The sequence below is a fragment of the Oncorhynchus nerka genome, unplaced genomic scaffold, assembly GCF_034236695.1.
Source record: "Oncorhynchus nerka isolate Pitt River unplaced genomic scaffold, Oner_Uvic_2.0 unplaced_scaffold_2837, whole genome shotgun sequence".
Taxonomy (NCBI): domain Eukaryota; kingdom Metazoa; phylum Chordata; class Actinopteri; order Salmoniformes; family Salmonidae; genus Oncorhynchus; species Oncorhynchus nerka.
In genome coordinates, this window is record NW_027038462.1 from 1 (window position 1) to 17,500 (window position 17,500).

General features: G+C 45.7%; 1 long non-coding RNA gene across 2 annotated transcripts in view; it reads right to left on the reverse strand.

The window, feature by feature from the left end:
- Positions 1–359: 359 nt before the first annotated feature.
- Positions 360–17,500, reverse strand: part of LOC135566967 (uncharacterized) — a 21,230-nt gene continuing 4,089 nt past the window's right edge. The window contains exons 3-5 of one of the 2 annotated variants that reach the window (XR_010462227.1): positions 9,400–9,665; positions 3,039–3,136; positions 360–693 (exon numbers count right to left, since the gene is read on the reverse strand). This is a non-coding gene — a long non-coding RNA (uncharacterized LOC135566967). The remainder of the gene's footprint in view (positions 694–3,038; positions 3,137–9,399; positions 9,666–17,500) is intronic. The other variant, XR_010462226.1, reaches the window with a different exon arrangement.

Here is a 17,500-nt window from a genome sequence, read left to right on the forward strand (position 1 = left end):
GGTGGGGTGATGGAGAGAGAATAGGAGAGAGGGGATGGAGGGGGGGGGAGGAGGGGAGAGGGTGGGGTGATGGAGAGAGAGAGGGGGAGAGAGAGAGGGTGGGGCGATAGAGAGAGAGAATAGGGAGAGAGAGGGTGGGGTGATGGAGAGAGAGAGAATAGGAGAGAGAGGGTGGGGTGATGGAGAGAGAGAAAGGGGGAGGAGGGGAGAGAAGAGCAGAATTACTGTTATATTTACCTCAATAACAACCCAGGTGGAATAAAAATGTTTTAATGTCAGAATATGACCACCAGGGTTAGAGAGGTCAGGGGTCAGAGGGAGGCGCCAAGGGGTCAGAGGTCAGGGAGAGGCGCCAAGGGGTCAGAGGTCAGGGGTAGTTATACTCACCACTGTTAGACATCTGAAAGAGGTTGTTAGAGGTCAGAGGTTAGAGGTCAGGGGTCGTTATACTCACCACTGTTAGACATCTGAAAGAGGTTGTTAGAAGTCAGAGGTAAGGGGTTAGAGGTCAAGGGTTAGAGGTCAGGGGTAGTTATACTCACCACTGTTAGACATCTGAAAGAGGTTGTTAGAAGTCAGAGGTTAGAGGTCAGAGGTTAGAGGTCAGGGGTAGTTATACTCACCACTGTTAGACATCTGAAAGAGGTTGTTCTTCTCAAACTTCTTAAACACACTTCCTTTGATCTCCACGAACTACAGAGAAACACAACGGTCATTGATCTGGGTGGGTGTCTCAGGGTGTCTCAGAGAAACACAACGGTCACTGATCTGGGTGGGTGTCTCAGAGAAACACAACAGTCATTGATCTGGGTGGGTGTCTCAGGGTGTCTCAGAGAAACACAACGGTCATTGATCTGGGTGGGTGTCTCAGGGTGTCTCAGAGAAACACAACAGTCACTGATCTGGGTGGGTGTCTCAGGGTGTTACAGAGAAACACAACAGTCACTGATCTGGGTGGGTGTCTCAGGGTGTCTCAGAGAAACACAACAGTCACTGATCTGGGTGGGTGTCTCAGGGTGTCTCAGAGAAACACAACAGTCACTGATCTGGGTGGGTGTCTCAGGGTGTCTCAGAGAAACACAACGGTCACTGATCTGGGTGGGTGTCTCAGAGAAACACAACAGTCACTGATCTGGGTGGGTGTCTCAGGGTGTTACAGAGAAACACAACAGTCACTGATCTGGGTGGGTGTCTCAGGGTGTCTCAGAGAAACACAACAGTCACTGATCTGGGTGGGTGTCTCAGGGTGTCTCAGAGAAAAACAACAGTCACTGATCTGGGTGGGTGTCTCAGGGTGTTACAGAGAAACACAACAGTCACTGATCTGGGTGGGTGTCTCAGAGAAACACAACAGTCACTGATCTGGGTGGGTGTCTCAGGGTGTCTCAGAGAAACACAACAGTCACTGATCTGGGTGGGTGTCTCAGTGTGTTACAGAGAAACACAACAGTCACTGATCTGGGTGGGTGTCTCAGGGTGTCTCAGAGAAACACAACAGTCACTGATCTGGGTGGGTGTCTCAGGGTGTTACAGAGAAACACAACAGTCACTGATCTGGGTGGGTGTCTCAGAGAAACACAACAGTCACTGATCTGGGTGGGTGTCTCAGGGTGTTACAGAGAAACACAACAGTCACTGATCTGGGTGGGTGTCTCAGGGTGTTACAGAGAAACACAACAGTCACTGATCTGGGTGGGTGTCTCAGGGTGTCTCAGAGAAACACAACGGTCACTGATCTGGGTGGGTGTCTCAGGGTGTCTCAGAGAAACACAACGGTCACTGATCTGGGTGGGTGTCTCAGGGTGTCTCAGAGAAACACAACAGTCACTGATCTGGGTGGGTGTCTCAGAGAAACACAACAGTCACTGATCTGGGTGGGTGTCTCAGGGTGTCTCAGAGAAACACAACAGTCACTGATCTGGGTGGGTGTCTCAGAGAAACACAACAGTCACTGATCTGGGTGGGTGTCTCAGGGTGTCTCAGAGAAACACAACAGTCACTGATCTGGGTGGGTGTCTCAGGGTGTCTCAGAGAAACACAACAGTCACTGATCTGGGTGGGTGTCTCAGGGTGTTACAGAGAAACACAACAGTCACTGATCTGGGTGGGTGTCTCAGGGTGTTACAGAGAAACACAACAGTCACTGATCTGGGTGGGTGTCTCAGGGTGTCTCAGAGAAACACAACAGTCACTGATCTGGGTGGGTGTCTCAGGGTGTCTCAGAGAAACACAACGGTCACTGATCTGGGTGGGTGTCTCAGAGAAACACAACAGTCACTGATCTGGGTGGGTGTCTCAGGGTGTCTCAGAGAAACACAACAGTCACTGATCTGGGTGGGTGTCTCAGGGTGTTACAGAGAAACACAACAGTCACTGATCTGGGTGGGTGTCTCAGGGTGTTACAGAGAAACACAACAGTCACTGATCTGGGTGGGTGTCTCAGGGTGTCTCAGAGAAACACAACAGTCACTGATCTGGGTGGGTGTCTCAGGGTGTCTCAGAGAAACACAACAGTCACTGATCTGGGTGGGTGTCTCAGAGAAACACAACAGTCACTGATCTGGGTGGGTGTCTCAGGGTGTTACAGAGAAACACAACAGTCACTGATCTGGGTGGGTGTCTCAGGGTGTCTCAGAGAAACACAACGGTCACTGATCTGGGTGGGTGTCTCAGAGAAACACAACAGTCACTGATCTGGGTGGGTGTCTCAGGGTGTTACAGAGAAACACAACAGTCACTGATCTGGGTGGGTGTCTCAGGGTGTCTCAGAGAAACACAACGGTCACTGATCTGGGTGGGTGTCTCAGAGAAACACAACAGTCACTGATCTGGGTGGGTGTCTCAGGGTGTTACAGAGAAACACAACAGTCACTGATCTGGGTGTGTGTGTGTGTCTCAGTGTGTGTGTGTGTGTGTGTATGTCTCAGTGTGTGTGTGTGTGTGTGTGTCTCAGTGTGTGTGTGTGTGTGTGTGTCTCAGTGTGTGTGTGTCTCAGTGTGTGTGTGTGTGTGTATGTCTCAGTGTGTGTGTGGACTCACATTGTTTGACATCATGATGGTGAGTAGAGACTTGTTGTGAGAGTTGAAGGCAACGTTCAGAGTAGTGGCCTGGACCATGATGAGGATAGCATGAAGAACTGACACACACTCAGGAAAACAGCCTGATACACACACACACACACACACACACACACCAACACAACCTGACTACCTGAACCTGAAGGCAACGTTCAGAGTAGTGGCCTGGACCATGATGAGGATAGCATGAAGAACTGACACACACTCAGGAAAACAATCTGATAGACACACACACACACACACCAACACAACCTGACTACACACTCAGGAAAACAGCCTGATACACACACACACACACACACCAACACAACCTGACTACACACTCAGGAAAACAGCCTGATACACACACACACACACACCAACACAACCTGACTACACACTCAGGAAAACAGCCTGATACACACACCAACACAACCTGACTACACACACTCAGGAAAACAGCCTGATACACACACCAACACAACCTGACTACACACTCAGGAAAACAGCCTGATACACACACACACACACACACACACCAACACAACCTGACTACACACTCAGGAAAACAATCTGATAGACACACACACACACACACACACACCAACACAACCTGACTACACACTCAGGAAAACAGCCTGATACACACACACACACACACAACCTGACTACACACTCAGGAAAACAATCTGATAGACACACACACACACCAACACAACCTGACTACACACTCAGGAAAACAGCCTGATACACACACACACACACCAACACAACCTGACTACACACTCAGGAAAACAGCCTGATACACACACCAACACAACCTGACTACACACTCAGGAAAACAGCCTGATACACACACCAACACAACCTGACTACACACACTCAGGAAAACAGCCTGATACACACACACACACACACACACACACACACACACACACACAACCTGACTACCTGAACCTGAAGGACACACTTCAGGAAAACAGCCTGATACCACATGAGGATAGCATGAAGAACTGACACACACTCAGGAAAACAATCTGATAGACACACACACACACACACACCAACACAACCTGACTACACACTCAGGAAAACAGCCTGATACACACACAACACAACCAACTACTACACTCAGGAAAACAGCCTGATACACACACCAACACAACCTGACTACACACTCAGGAAAACAGCCTGATACACACACCAACACAACCTGACTACACACTCAGGAAAACAGCCTGATACACACACCAACACAACCTGACTACACACACTCAGGAAAACAGCCTGATACACACACACACACACACCAACACAACCTGACTACACACACAGGAAAACAGCCTGATACACACACACACACACACCAACACAACCTGACTACACACTCAGGAAAACAGCCTGATACACACACACACACACACCAACACAACCTGACTACACACACAGGAAAACAGCCTGATACACACACCAACACAACCTGACTACACACTCAGGAAAACAGCCTGATACACACACCAACACAACCTGACTACACACTCAGGAAAACAGCCTGATAGACACACCAACACAACCTGACTACACACACTCAGGAAAACAGCCTGATACACACACACACACACACAACCTGACTACCTGAACCTGAAGGCAACGTTCAGAGTAGTGGCCTGGACCATGATGAGGATAGCATGAAGAACTGACACACACTCAGGAAAACAATCTGATAGACACACACACACACACACACCAACACAACCCGACTACACACTCAGGAAAACAGCCTGATACACACACCAACACAACCTGACTACACACTCAGGAAAACAGCCTGATACACACACCAACACAACCTGACTACACACTCAGGAAAACAGCCTGATACACACACCAACACAACCTGACTACACACTCAGGAAAACAGCCTGATACACACACCAACACAACCTGACTACACACTCAGGAAAACAGCCTGATACACACACCAACACAACCTGACTACACACTCAGGAAAACAGCCTGATACACACACACACACACCAACACAACCTGAATACACACTCAGGAAAACAGCCTGATACACACACACACACCAACACAACCTGACTACACACTCAGGAAAACAGCCTGATACACACACACACCAACACAACCTGAATACACACTCAGGAAAACAGCCTGATACACACACCAACACAACCTGACTACACACTCAGGAAAACAATCTGATACACACACACACACACACACACACAACCTGACTACACTCAGGAAAACAGCCTGATACACACACACACCAACACAACCTGAATACACACTCAGGAAAACAGCCTGATACACACACCAACACAACCTGACTACACACTCAGGAAAACAGCCTGATACACAACCTGACTACACACTCAGGAAAACAGCCTGATACACACACACACACACACAGACACAACCTGACTACACTCAGGAAAACAGCCTGATACACACACACACACACAACCTGACTACACACTCAGGAAAACAGCCTGATACACACACCAACACAACCTGACTACACACTCAGGAAAACAGCCTGATACACACACACACACACCTGACTACACACTCAGGAAAACAGCCTGATACACACACACACACAACCTGACTACACACTCAGGAAAACAGCCTGATACACACACAACACAACCTGACTACACACTCAGGAAAACAGCCTGATACACACACCAACACAACCTGACTACACACTCAGGAAAACAGCCTGATACACACACCAACACAACCTGACTACACACTCAGGAAAACAGCCTGATACACACACACACACACACACACCAACACAACCTGACTACACACTCAGGAAAACAGCCTGATACACACACACACACACACACACCAACACAACCTGACTACACTCAGGAAAACAGCCTGATACACACACCAACACAACCTGACTACACTCAGGAAAACAGCCTGATACACACACCAACACAACCTGACTACACTCAGGAAAACAGCCTGATACACACACACACACACACACACACACACACACAACCTGACTACCTGAACCTGAAGGCAACGTTCAGAGTAGTGGCCTGGACCATGATGAGGATAGCATGAAGAACTGACACACACTCAGGAAAACAATCTGATAGACACACACACACACACACACCAACACAACCCGACTACACACTCAGGAAAACAGCCTGATACACACACCAACACAACCTGACTACACACTCAGGAAAACAGCCTGATACACACACCAACACAACCTGACACACACTCAGGAAAACAGCCTGATACACACACCAACACAACCTGACTACACTCAGGAAAACAGCCTGATACACACACCAACACAACCTGACTACACACACAGACACACAAAGACACAAACACACACAGACACAGACACACACCCCATGAGGAAGTGAGGTACAACTCCTATACCGTCTCTCTTTAGGTTCAGTAAGTAAGGATACAGACAGGAAGTGGGTTACAACTACTATACCGTCTCTCTTTAGGTTCAGTAAGTAAGGATACAGACAGGAAGTGGGTTACAACTCCTATGCCGTCTCTCTTTAGGTTCAGTGAGTAAGGATACAGACAGGAAGTGGGTTACAACTCCTATACCGTCTCTCTTTAGGTTCAGTAAGTAAGGATACAGACAGGAAGTGGGTTACAACTACTATACCGTCTCTCTTTAGGTTCAGTAAGTAAGGATACAGACAGGAAGTGGGTTACAACTACTATCCCGTCTCTCTTTAGGTTCAGTAAGTAAGGATACAGACAGGAAGTGAGTTACAACTCCTATACCGTCTCTCTTTAGGTTCAGTAAGTAAGGCTACAGACAGGAAGTGAGAGACAACTGCTATACCGTCTCTCTTTAGGTTCAGTAGGTAAGGATAGAGACAGGAAGTGAGTTACAACTCCTATACCGTCTCTCTTTAGGTTCAGTAAGTAAGGAAACAGACAGGAAGTGAGTTACAACTCCTATACCGTCTCTCTTTAGGTTCAGTAAGTAAGGATACAGACAGGAAGTGGGTTACAACTGCTATACCGTCTCTCTTTAGGTTCAGTAAGTAAGGATACAGACAGGAAGTGGGTTACAACTACTATCCCGTCTCTCTTTAGGTTCAGTAAGTAAGGATACAGACAGGAAGTGAGTTACAACTCCTATACCGTCTCTCTTTAGGTTCAGTAAGTAAGGATACAGACAGGAAGTGAGAGACAACTGCTATACCGTCTCTCTTTAGGTTCAGTAGGTAAGGATAGAGACAGGAAGTGAGTTACAACTCCTATACCGTCTCTCTTTAGGTTCAGTAAGTAAGGAAACAGACAGGAAGTGAGTTACAACTCCTATACCGTCTCTCTTTAGGTTCAGTAAGTAAGGATACAGACAGGAAGTAGGTTACAACTCCTATACCGTCTCTCTTTAGGTTCAGTAGGTAAGGATACAGACAGGAAGTAGATTACAACTCCTATACCGTCTCTCTTTAGGTTCAGTAAGTAAGGATACAGACAGGAAGTGAGTTACAACTCCTATACCGTCTCTCTTTAGGTTCAGTGAGTAAGGATACAGACAGGAAGTGAGTTACAACTCCTATACCGTCTCTCTTTAGGTTCAGTAAGTAAGGATACAGACAGGAAGTGAGTTACAACTACTATACCGTCTCTCTTTAGGTTCAGTAAGTAAGGATACAGACAGGAAGTGAGTTACAACTCCTATACCGTCTCTCTATAGGTTCAGTAAGTAAGGATACAGACAGGAAGTGGGTTACAACTCCTATACCGTCTCTCTTTAGGTTCAGTAAGTAAGGATACAGACAGGAAGTGAGTTACAACTCCTATACCGTCTCTCTTTAGGTTCAGTAAGTAAGGATACAGACAGGAAGTGAGTTACAACTACTATACCGTCTCTCTTTAGGTTCAGTAAGTAAGGATACAGACAGGAAGTGAGTTACAACTCCTATACCGTCTCTCTATAGGTTCAGTAAGTAAGGATACAGACAGGAAGTGGGTTACAACTCCTATACAGTCTCTCTTTAGGTTCAGTAAGTAAGGATACAGACAGGAAGTGAGTTACAACTACTATACCGTCTCTCTTTAGGTTCAGTAAGTAAGGATACAGACAGGAAGTGGGTTACAACTCCTATACCGTCTCTCTTTAGGTTCAGTAAGTAAGGATACAGACAGGAAGTGAGAGACAACTGCTATACCGTCTCTCTTTAGGTTCAGTAGGTAAGGATAGAGACAGGAAGTGAGTTACAACTCCTATACCGTCTCTCTTTAGGTTCAGTAAGTAAGGATACAGACAGGAAGTGAGGTACAACTCCTATACCGTCTCTCTTTAGGTTGAGTAAGTAAGGATACAGACAGGAAGTGAGGTACAACTCCTATACCGTCTCTCTTTAGGTTCAGTAAGTAAGGATACAGACAGGAAGTGAGTTACAACTCCTATACCGTCTCTCTTTAGGTTCAGTAAGTAAGGAAACAGACAGGAAGTGGGTTCAAACTGCTATACCGTCTCTCTTTAGGTTCAGTAAGTAAGGATAGAGACAGGAAGTGAGTTACAACTCCTATACCGTCTCTCTTTAGGTTCAGTAAGGATACAGACAGGAAGTGAGTTACAACTCCTATACCGTCTCTCTTTAGGTTCAGTAAGTAAGGAAACAGACAGGAAGTGGGTTAAAACTGCTATACCGTCTCTCTTTAGGTTCAGTAAGTAAGGATACAGAGAGGAAGTGAGTTACAACTCCTATACCGTCTCTCTTTAGGTTGAGTAAGTAAGGATACAGACAGGAAGTGAGGTACAACTCCTATACCGTCTCTCTTTAGGTTCAGTAAGGATACAGACAGCAAGTGAGGTACAACTCCTATACCGTCTCTCTTTAGGTTCAGTAAGTAAGGATACAGACAGGAAGTGAGCGACAACTCCTATACCGTCTCTTTAGGTTTAGTAAGTAAGGATACAGACATATAGAACAGCCATGAGGAAGTGAGGAACAACTCCTATATGAGCTCTCTTCTCCTCTTTAGGTTCAGTAAGGATACAGACAGGAAGTGAGAGACAACTCCTATATGAGCTCTCTTCTCCTCTTTAGGTTCAGTAAGGATACAGACAGGAAGTGAGAGACAACTCCTATATGAGCTCTCTTCTTCTCTTTAGGTTCAGTAAGGATACAGACATATAGAACAGCCATGAGGAAGTGAGGAACAACTCCTATATGAGCTCTCTTCTTCTCTTTAGGTTCAGTAAGGATACAGACATATAGAACAGCCATGAGGAAGTGAGGAACAACTCCTATATGAGCTCTCTTCTCCTCTTTAGGTTCAGTAAGGATACAGACAGGAAGTGAGGAACAACTCCTATATGAGCTCTCTTCTCCTCTTTAGGTTCAGTAAGGATACAGACAGGAAGTGAGGAACAACTCCTATATGAGCTCTCTTCTTCTCTTTAGGTTCAGTAAGGATACAGACATATAGAACAGCCATGAGGAAGTGAGGAACAACTCCTATATGAGCTCTCTTCTTCTCTTTAGGTTCTGTAGCAGTCCAGTAGAGAGCGTCCAGAATGTCCTGACCAAACGAAGAGAACAGCCTGTCTGCTACCTGCAGACACACACACACACACACACACACACACACACACACACACACACACACGGTTAGTCTACCTGTAGGGAACACGCACACACACACACACACACACACACGGTTAGTCTACCTGTAGGGAACACGCACACACACACACACACACACACACACACACACACACAGTTAGTCTACCTGTAGGGAAAACAAATGCACAAACACACAGTTAGTCGGTTGTGCGTGTGTGTCTCAGTGTAAAGCTGCAGGTAGAGGTGAGGTATTAAAAGCTGCAGGTAGAGGTGAGGTATTAAAAGCTGCAGGTTCAGGGGAGGTATGAAAAGCTGCAGGTAGAGGTGAGGTATTAAAAGCTGCAGGTTCAGGTGAGGTATTAAAAGCTGCAGGTAGAGGTGAGGTATTAAAAGCTGCAGGTACGGGTGAGGTATTAAAAGCTGCAGGTACAGGTGAGGTATTAAAAGCTGCAGGTAGAGGTGAGGTATTAAAAGCTGCAGGTAGAGGTGAGGTATTAAAAGCTGCAGGTACAGGTGAGGTATTAAAAGCTGCAGGTACAGGTGAGGTATTAAAAGCTGCAGGTAGAGTGAGGTATTAAAAGCTGCAGGTAGAGGTGAGGTATTAAAAGCTGCAGGTAGAGGTGAGGTATTAAAAGCTGCAGGTAGAGGTGAGGTATTAAAGCTGCAGGTAGAGGTGAGGTATTAAAAGCTGCAGGTAGAGGTGAGGTATTAAAAGCTGCAGGTAGAGGTGAGGTATTAAAAGCTGCAGGTAGAGGTGAGGTATTAAAAGCTGCAGGTAGAGGTGAGGTATTAAAAGCTGCAGGTAGAGGTGAGGTATTAAAAGCTGCAGGTACAGGTGAGGTATTAAAAGCTGCAGGTAGAGGTGAGGTATTAAAAGCTGCAGGTACAGGTGAGGTATTAAAAGCTGCAGGTAGAGGTGAGGTATTAAAAGCTGCAGGTACAGGTGAGGTATTAAAAGCTGCAGGTAGAGGTGAGGTATTAAAAGCTGCAGGTAGAGGTGAGGTATTAAAAGCTGCAGGTACAGGTGAGGTATTAAAAGCTGCAGGTAGAGGTGAGGTATTAAAAGCTGCAGGTAGAGGTGAGGTATTAAAAGCTGCAGGTACAGGTGAGGTATTAAAAGCTGCAGGTAGAGGTGAGGTATTAAAAGCTGCAGGTAGAGGTGAGGTATTAAAAGCTGCAGGTAGAGGTGAGGTATTAAAAGCTGCAGGTAGAGGTGAGGTATTAAAAGCTGCAGGTACAGGTGAGGTATTAAAAGCTGCAGGTAGAGGTGAGGTATTAAAAGCTGCAGGTAGAGGTGAGGTATTAAAAGCTGCAGGTAGAGGTGAGGTATTAAAAGCTGCAGGTACAGGTGAGGTATTAAAATCTGCAGGTAGAGAGAGGTGAGGTATGAAAAGCTGCAGGTAGAGGTGAGGTATTAAAAGCTGCAGGTACAGGTGAGGTATGAAAAGCTGCAGGTAGAGGTACAGGTGAGGTATTAAAAGCTACAGGTAGAGGTGAGGTATTAAAAGCTGCAGGTAGAGGTGAGGTATTAAAAGCTGCAGGTACAGGTACAGGTGAGGTATTAAAGGCTACAGGTACAGGTGAGGTATTAAAAGCTGCAGTTACAGGTGAGGTATTAAAAGCTGCAGGTAGAGGTACAGGTGAGGTATTAAAAGCTGCAGGTACAGGTGAGGTATTAAAAGCTGCAGGTAGAGGTGAGGTATTAAAAGCTGCAGGTAGAGGTGAGGTATTAAAAGCTGCAGGTACAGGTGAGGTATTAAAAGCTGCAGGTACAGGTGAGGTATTAAAAGCTACAGGTAGAGGTGAGGTATTAAAAGCTGCAGGTAGAGGTGAGGTATTAAAAGCTGCAGGTACAGGTACAGGTGAGGTATTAAAAGCTACAGGTAGAGGTGAGGTATTAAAAGCTGCATGTAGAGGTACAGGTGAGGTATTAAAAGCTGCAGGTACAGGTGAGGTATTAAAAGCTGCAGGTAGAGGTGAGGTATGAAAAGCTGCAGGTAGAGGTGAGGTATTAAAAGCTGCAGGTAGAGGTAGAGGTGAGGTATTAAAAGCTGCAGGTAGAGGTGAGGTATTAAAAGCTGCAGGTTCAGGTGAGGTATTAAAAGCTGCAGGTACAGGTGAGGTATTAAAAGCTGCAGGTAGAGGTGAGGTATTAAAAGCTGCAGGTAGAGGTGAGGTATTAAAAGCTGCATGTAGAGGTGAGGTATTAAAAGCTGCAGGTAGAGGTGAGGTATTAAAAGCTGCAGGTAGAGGTGAGGTATTAAAAGCTGCAGGTAGAGGTGAGGTATTAAAAGCTGCAGGAAGAGGTGAGGTATTAAAAGCTGCAGGTACAGGTGAGGTATTAAAAGCTGCAGGAAGAGGTGAGGTATTAAAAGCTGCAGGTACAGGTGAGGTATTAAAAGCTGCAGGTACAGGTGAGGTATTAAAAGCTGCAGGTAGAGGTGAGGTATTAAAAGCTGCAGGTAGAGGTGAGGTATTAAAAGCTGCAGGTAGAGGTACGGGTGAGGTATTAAAAGCTGCAGGTACAGATGAGGTATTAAAAGCTGCAGGTACGGGTGAGGTATTAAAAGCTGCAGGTAGAGGTACGGGTGAGGTATTAAAAGCTGCAGGTTCAGGTGAGGTATTAAAAGCTGCAGGTACAGGTGAGGTATTAAAAGCTGCAGGTAGAGGTACGGGTGAGGTATTAAAAGCTGCAGGTACAGGTGAGGTATTAAAAGCTGCAGGTAGAGGTGAGGTATTAAAAGCTGCAGGTAGAGGTGAGGTATTAAAAGCTGCAGGTAGAGGTGAGGTATTAAAAGCTGCAGGTAGAGGTGAGGTATTAAAAGCTGCAGGTACAGGTGAGGTATGAAAAGCTGCAGGTTCAGGTGAGGTATTAAAAGCTGCAGGTAGAGGTGAGGTATTAAAAGCTGCAGGTAGAGGTGAGGTATTAAAAGCTGCAGGTAGAGGTGAGGTATTAAAAGCTGCAGGTACGGGTGAGGTATTAAAAGCTGCAGGTAGAGGTAGGTAAAAAAGCTGCAGTGAGGTGAGGTTAAAAGCTGCAGGTACAGGTGAGGTATTAAAAGCTGCAGGTAGAGGTGAGGTATTAAAAGCTGCAGGTACAGGTGAGGTATTAAAAGCTGCAGGTAGAGGTGAGGGGGTATTAAAAGCTGCAGGTACAGGTGAGGTATTAAAAGCTGCAGGTAGAGGTGAGGTATTAAAAGCTGCAGGTAGAGGTGAGGTATTAAAAGCTGCAGGTACAGGTGAGGTATTAAAAGCTGCAGGTAGGGTGAGGTATTAAAAGCTGCAGGTACAGGTGAGGTATTAAAAGCTGCAGGTAGAGGTGAGGTATTAAAAGCTGCAGGTAGAGGTGAGGGTATTAAAAGCTGCAGGTAGAGGTGAGGTATTAAAGCTGCAGGTAGAGGTGAGGTATTAAAAGCTGCAGGTAGAGGTGAGGTATTAAAAGCTGCAGGTAGAGGTGAGGTGAGGTATTACAAGCTGCAGGTAGAGGTGAGGTATTAAAAGCTGCAGGTAGAGGTGAGGTAATAAAAGCTGCAGGTAGAGGTGAGGTATTAAAAGCTGCAGGTAGAGGTGAGGTATTAAAAGCTGCAGGTACAGGTGAGGTATTAAAAGCTGCAGGTACAGGTGAGGTATTAAAAGCTGCAGGTAGAGGTGAGGTATTAAAAGCTGCAGGTAGAGGTGAGGTATTAAAAGCTGCAGGTAGAGGTGAGGTATTAAAAGCTGCAGGTAATGGTGAGGTATTAAAAGCTGCAGGTAGAGGTGAGGTATTAAAAGCTGCAGGTAGAGGTGAGGTATTAAAAGCTGCAGGTAGAGGTGAGGTAAAAAGCTGCAGGTACAGGTGAGGTATTAAAAGCTGCAGGTAGAGGTGAGGAATTAAAAGCTGCAGGTACAGGTGAGGTATTAAAAGCTGCAGGTTCAGGTGAGGTATTAAAAGCTGTAGGTAAGTAGAGGTGAGGTATTAAAAGCTGCAGGTAGAGATACAGGTGAGGTATTAAAAGCTGCAGGTGCAGGTGAGGTATTAAAAGCTGCAGGTACAGGTGAGGTATTAAAAGCTGCAGGTAGAGGTGATGTATTAAAAGCTGCAGGTACAGGTGAGGTATTAAAAGCTGCAGGTAGAGGTGAGGTATTAAAAGCTGCAGGTACAGGTGAGGTATTAAAAGCTGCAGGTAGAGGTGAGGGTATTAAAAGCTGCAGGTAGAGGTGAGGTATTAAAAGCTGCAGGTAGAGGTGAGGTAATAAAAGCTGCAGGTAGAGGTGAGGTATTAAAAGCTGCAGGTAGAGGTGAGGTATTAAAAGCTGCAGGTACAGGTGAGGTATTAAAAGCTGCAGGTAGAGGTGAGGAATTAAAAGCTGCAGGTAGAGGTGAGGTATTAAAAGCTGCAGGTAGAGGTGAGGTATTAAAAGCTGCAGGTACAGGTGAGGTATTAAAAGCTGCAGGTTCAGGTTAGGTATTAAAAGCTGTAGGTAGAGGTGAGGTATTAAAAGCTGCAGGTACAGGTGAGGTATTAAAAGCTGCAGGTAGAGGTGAGGTATTAAAAGCTGCAGGTACAGGTGAGGTATTAAAAGCTGCAGGTTCAGGTTAGGTATTAAAAGCTGTAGGTAGAGGTGAGGTATTAAAAGCTGCAGGTAGAGGTGAGGTATTAAAAGCTGCAGGTACAGGTGAGGTATTAAAATCTGCAGGTAGAGAGAGGTGAGGTATGAAAAGCTGCAGGTAGAGGTGAGGTATTAAAAGCTGCAGGTACAGGTGAGGTATGAAAAGCTGCAGGTAGAGGTACAGGTGAGGTATTAAAAGCTACAGGTAGAGGTGAGGTATTAAAAGCTGCAGGTAGAGGTGAGGTATTAAAAGCTGCAGGTACAGGTACAGGTGAGGTATTAAAGGCTACAGGTACAGGTGAGGTATTAAAAGCTGCAGGTACAGGTGAGGTATTAAAAGCTGCAGGTAGAGGTGAGGTATTAAAAGCTGCAGGTAGAGGTGAGGTATTAAAAGCTGCAGGTAGAGGTGAGGTATTAAAAGCTGCAGGTAGAGGTGAGGTATTAAAAGCTGCAGGTACAGGTGAGGTATGAAAAGCTGCAGGTTCAGGTGAGGTATTAAAAGCTGCAGGTAGAGGTGAGGTATTAAAAGCTGCAGGTAGAGGTGAGGTATTAAAAGCTGCAGGTAGAGGTACGGGTGAGGTATTAAAAGCTGCAGGTACGGGTGAGGTATTAAAAGCTGCAGGTAGAGGTACGGGTGAGGTATTAAAAGCTGCAGGTACAGGTGAGGTATTAAAAGCTACAGGTAGAGGTGAGGTATTAAAAGCTGCAGGTAGAGGTGAGGTATTAAAAGCTGCAGGTAGAGGTGAGGTATTAAAAGCTGCAGGTAGAGGTGAGGTATTAAAAGCTGCAGGTACAGGTGAGGTATTAAAAGCTGCAGGTAGAGGTGAGGTATTAAAAGCTGCAGGTGGAGGTGAGGTATTAAAAGCTGCAGGTACAGGTGAGGTATTAAAAGCTGCAGGTAGAGGTGAGGTATTAAAAGCTGCAGGTAGAGGTGAGGTATTAAAAGCTGCAGGTACAGGTGAGGTATTAAAAGCTGCAGGTAGAGGTGAGGTATTAAAAGCTGCAGGTACAGGTGAGGTATTAAAAGCTGCAGGTAGAGGTGAGGTATTAAAAGCTGCAGGTAGAGGTGAGGTATTAAAAGCTGCAGGTAGAGGTGAGGTATTAAAAGCTGCAGGTAGAGGTGAGGTATTAAAAGCTGGAGGTACAGGTGAGGTATTAAAAGCTGCAGGTAGAGGTGAGGTATTAAAAGCTGCAGGTAGAGGTGAGGTATTACAAGCTGCAGGTAGAGGTGAGGTATTAAAAGCTGCAGGTAGAGGTGAGGTAATAAAAGCTGCAGGTAGAGGTGAGGTATTAAAAGCTGCAGGTAGAGGTGAGGTATTAAAAGCTGCAGGTACAGGTGAGGTATTAAAAGCTGCAGGTACAGGTGAGGTATTAAAAGCTGCAGGTAGAGGTGAGGTATTAAAAGCTGCAGGTAGAGGTGAGGTATTAAAAGCTGCAGGTAGAGGTGAGGTATTAAAAGCTGCAGGTACGGGTGAGGTATTAAAAGCTGCAGGTAGAGGTGAGGTATTAAAAGCTGCAGGTAGAGGTGAGGTATTAAAAGCTGCAGGTAGAGGTGAGGTATTAAAAGCTGCAGGTACAGGTGAGGTATTAAAAGCTGCAGGTAGAGGTGAGGAATTAAAAGCTGCAGGTACAGGTGAGGTATTAAAAGCTGCAGGTTCAGGTGAGGTATTAAAAGCTGTAGGTACGAGTAGAGGTGAGGTATTAAAAGCTGCAGGTAGAGATACAGGTGAGGTATTAAAAGCTGCAGGTGCAGGTGAGGTATTAAAAGCTGCAGGTACAGGTGAGGTATTAAAAGCTGCAGGTAGAGGTGATGTATTAAAAGCTGCAGGTACAGGTGAGGTATTAAAAGCTGCAGGTAGAGGTGAGGTATTAAAAGCTGCAGGTACAGGTGAGGTATTAAAAGCTGCAGGTAGAGGTGAGGTATTAAAAGCTGCAGGTAGAGGTGAGGTATTAAAAGCTGCAGGTAGAGGTGAGGTAATAAAAGCTGCAGGTAGAGGTGAGGTATTAAAAGCTGCAGGTAGAGGTGAGGTATTAAAAGCTGCAGGTACAGGTGAGGTATTAAAAGCTGCAGGTAGAGGTGAGGAATTAAAAGCTGCAGGTACAGGTGAGGTATTAAAAGCTGCAGGTTCAGGTTAGGTATTAAAAGCTGTAGGTAGAGGTGAGGTATTAAAAGCTGCAGGTAGAGGTGAGGTATTAAAAGCTGCAGGTACAGGTGAGGTATTAAAATCTGCAGGTAGAGAGAGGTGAGGTATGAAAAGCTGCAGGTAGAGGTGAGGTATTAAAAGCTGCAGGTACAGGTGAGGTATGAAAAGCTGCAGGTAGAGGTACAGGTGAGGTATTAAAAGCTACAGGTAGAGGTGAGGTATTAAAAGCTGCAGGTAGAGGTGAGGTATTAAAAGCTGCAGGTACAGGTACAGGTGAGGTATTAAAGGCTACAGGTACAGGTGAGGTATTAAAAGCTGCAGTTACAGGTGAGGTATTAAAAGCTGCAGGTAGAGGTACAGGTGAGGTATTAAAAGCTGCAGGTACAGGTGAGGTATTAAAAGCTGCAGGTAGAGGTGAGGTATTAAAAGCTGCAGGTAGAGGTGAGGTATTAAAAGCTGCAGGTACAGGTGAGGTATTAAAAGCTGCAGGTACAGGTGAGGTATTAAAAGCTACAGGTAGAGGTGAGGTATTAAAAGCTGCAGGTAGAGGTGAGGTATTAAAAGCTGCAGGTACAGGTACAGGTGAGGTATTAAAAGCTACAGGTAGAGGTGAGGTATTAAAAGCTGCATGTAGAGGTACAGGTGAGGTATTAAAAGCTGCAGGTACAGGTGAGGTATTAAAAGCTGCAGGTAGAGGTGAGGTATGAAAAGCTGCAGGTAGAGGTGAGGTATTAAAAGCTGCAGGTAGAGGTGAGGTATTAAAAGCTGCAGGTAGAGGTGAGGTATTAAAAGCTGCAGGTAGAGGTGAGGTGTATTAAAAGCTGCAGGCAGGTGAGGGTATTAAAAGCTGCAGGTACAGGTGAGGTTAAAAGCTGCAGGTACAGGTGAGGTATTAAAAGCTGCAGGTAGAGGTGAGGTATTAAAAGCTGCAGGTACAGGTGAGGTATTAAAAGCTGCAGGTACAGGTGAGGTATTAAAAGCTGCAGGTTCAGGTGAGGTATTAAAAGCTGCAGGTAGAGGTGAGGTATTAAAAGCTGCAGGTTCAGGTGAGGTATTAAAAGCTGCAGGTACAGGTGAGGTATTAAAAGCT